Genomic DNA, 3,151 nt, shown 5'->3' with positions numbered 1-3,151 from the left:
TGTCTTTTTAGTCCGCAAAATTTCGCCTCGGCCCTCCACTGAGTGTGGAAGCCTGAGTCATGCTCACAAGAATTCACTATTACTGAAGATATGAATATTTACAAGACAAGATCTTTGCGTGATTGCATGAAATGGTGAGAAATAGGATACAGATCACAAGAGTCGTTGAATTTCTGAACGAAAGGGGATGATGCCGTGCCTCTCAATGTTTTGTCGTATGCAGAAATTGGGCACTGAGGAATCATTGCCATGCATTAATGGTGAATAGTTGTTCGTCATTAATAAATGTGGGATGCAGATATCGTATTGTGGAGGATAACAACAGGAGCATTTAAATTGGTCAAAGTTTGGCTAAAACTGAATTAACGCGCTGTACCAGACTGCAAATAAGACGACGTACTGACGGGCCTTTTTTTTCCTCTTTCTCTGACAACACCTAACAATAAACAAAGAGGATGCCATTGCCAAGTTTCAACTGAAAATATCACACTCTGCAACATGACATAACAGATACAGAAGAAGCAGAAATTATTTTAAAGTCGAGGAGGCTAAAGATAGTTTAAGGGACATATTGCCTTGCCTCGCCATCTGATTTCTGCATTCAATTTTTTTTCTATGTAATTTCACAATGAACGCTATTAGCTTCTCATCAACAATCCGCTTGCTAAATAATTTATTCAAGAGTTTAACTGTTAGAATATATATTCATGGCCAGAATTTACCAGTGAAAATAACAACAGAGAAAGCGTTTGTATTAATGGACATGAGAGCCCCTACAAAGCAAACTCACACATACAGAGTTTGGGTTATAGCCGCCCGCCCACATGATGTTTGTGGGCATCAAAATTCTTCTACACGGTGGTTTCACAATGGACTGTAATTCTGAAACTGTCAATTGCATGTCCATTCTGAAACTCACGCTTAGAGGAAAAAACATAACATAACAGAAACACATTACTACTAACACCTATAAGGGGGCGCGCGCGTCACCACAATTAGAGACCTGTAGAAGAAGAGGGAGCTCCCTTGTACAAAGAAAATGAAGAAGAGGAGGAAGTGGAGGAGGTGAGATGATGAGAGGGCTTGCAGAGAAACCTCAAAGATGTGGGGCAGTTGGACCGACGCCCCAATCTCTCGTAACAGTCGATGGAAAAGAGCGAAAGAGAAAGATGGACTTGGTCTTTACTCCATTCTTTCTTGTTAGGTTGATCCAGAAGATGATGCAGAGGATCCAGCAGCGGTCGTAAGCAATAGACATAAAGACGACGAAAGCCTCCCAAGGCCAAAACAACGCTCCTCAGCTGCCCCGACTGGGAAGCATACAGAACCTCTTCAGGCCAATGCTTGGCACAAATGCCTTCCCACAGCGCCTCCTCTTCGGCGGCGCGCTTCCAGCGGCGGCTCACACAGGCGGCGATCGCCAGAGACTTAGAATCCAAATGCTTCAACACCTCGAACAACACGTCCTCGGAACAAGACTTAATGGAACCACCGCCGTGTTCTTCCCGCCTCATTTTCTTCACCTTAATCTCCTGCCCTTGCTGTTCGCCGCATTGAACCTGCAAGCTGTATTCTCGCATCATCGTGTGTTACAGAGCGCGACTCAACACGACTGAACTTGATCTTTAACGCGACTGATCTTGAATCTTGATTCTTGATCTTGATCTTTATCTTGAATCTTGATCTTGATCTTGATCTTGATCTTTAGCTTGAATGATCTTATAAAGAGTGAATGAGCGGAGACAAAAATGTACATGTACCTTACACCCTACAGAATTGCGAGAAAGAATCAAAAGCGGGAGAGCCCCTAAATATTAACGAAATAGGAGAGGCTGTAGAGTCTACTCGTTTAGTGGGGGAAGGTGGGGACGGTGCAAGTTTAATTAATTAAATTTGAGTGAAAGAAGGGAACGTGGCAACTGGCATCGAATGGGAAGGAGGGGGAATCATGCGGGGGAAGAAGCCAAGGGAGAAGAGGATAAAGAGAACCCCTCTTTGGCACGTTGGACGAGGCAGACTGTTAACTAGTAGTAGTAGCCGAGGAGGCGAGAGAACTGTTCAGTAAATTCCAACTCCCGCACACGACAAATGCCCTGCCGTCGTCTTTACCAGGCAGCAGCAGCAGGGTATAAATATTAAATTAAATTTGATTTAACTTGGTATCTGAAATTTTGAAGAAGTGACAGCGTCTGTCTGCTCTGGCCAGATCAATCTAGGCAGGCTGTTAGCCCGGGGGACGATGCGTGTGGATCCTCTGGATTATGAAACCTAGCCGGCTAAATATATAAATAAAATATTTTAGCCGCGTGCTGCGGGAGAACTGATCATAACTCCTTTACATGCATAACTCCTTTACCTGAAAGCTTTAATGCTTTTTCGTTCTGGTTATTTTTTTTTCTCATTTGTTAGGGTTATGTTTTTTTCATCCCCATTTCCGTGCAGCAAACTTCAACAGAGAGTCCAGACTTTTGGTTTTGTAACTGGTAAAGTTGAAAGATTTTGATGGTGCTGGAAGTGGAAAGATATTCATTAATACTCTCTGAGTGCTGTGAAAAATGCGGCATGTCTTTATCAATTTGGCTTTGGCCGCTAGTTTCATCCATTTTCGACTGCATCGGCGCAATCAATGCAACCACTACACAAATTTTATACACTTTCATCTAAGTTTTTTCGTATTTAATTAAAGTCGTACGATTTCAGCTAATTCATGCTGAAAATCAGACATTCTATCTCATAGATATTGCGGCCACTAAATTAGGGATCACGTCCATTCTATTTTTTAATTCGCACAATAATTTGCACAACCTCAAACAAAGAGAGAGAACAATATCATGTTGCAATAATTTGCACAACCAGAAAGAAAGCGAGAGAACAATATCATGTTGCAATTAGTATTCGATTAAAGTTACAATAATTAGCCAATTAATCCGCGAAGGGATGAGGCTCTGGTCCAACTGGGTCGCTTGGTTGGGTTTTGGCAATGGAGTTATGGATTTGGAGAAAACTGGGGAATCAATGAAATACTTCTCAGTGATTCATTAATTTGGGATAGAAACAGGTGGTCGTTTGGTTGCAGCATTAATAATGGGTAAAGGAAAATTTACAATAATCCAATAGTAAATTTAGAATAATTCAGTAGTATTAATATTAA

The 3,151-nt window shown here is 41.8% G+C and overlaps 1 pseudogene; it reads right to left on the bottom strand.

The window, feature by feature from the left end:
* Window positions 1–690: 690 nt before the first annotated feature.
* LOC149168753 (F-box protein GID2 pseudogene) lies at window positions 691–2,338 on the bottom strand (annotated as a pseudogene).
* Between the last annotated feature and the right edge of the window lie 813 nt (window positions 2,339–3,151).

This window comes from Pinus tabuliformis, chromosome 4_2 (genome assembly GCF_031772625.1).
Source record: "Pinus tabuliformis cultivar Carrire ecotype Pingquan chromosome 4_2, CPIR1, whole genome shotgun sequence".
NCBI lineage: Eukaryota > Viridiplantae > Streptophyta > Pinopsida > Pinales > Pinaceae > Pinus > Pinus tabuliformis.
The sequence above is the reverse complement of the archived record's forward strand: the minus strand, read 5'-3'. Positions and strand labels throughout refer to the sequence as shown.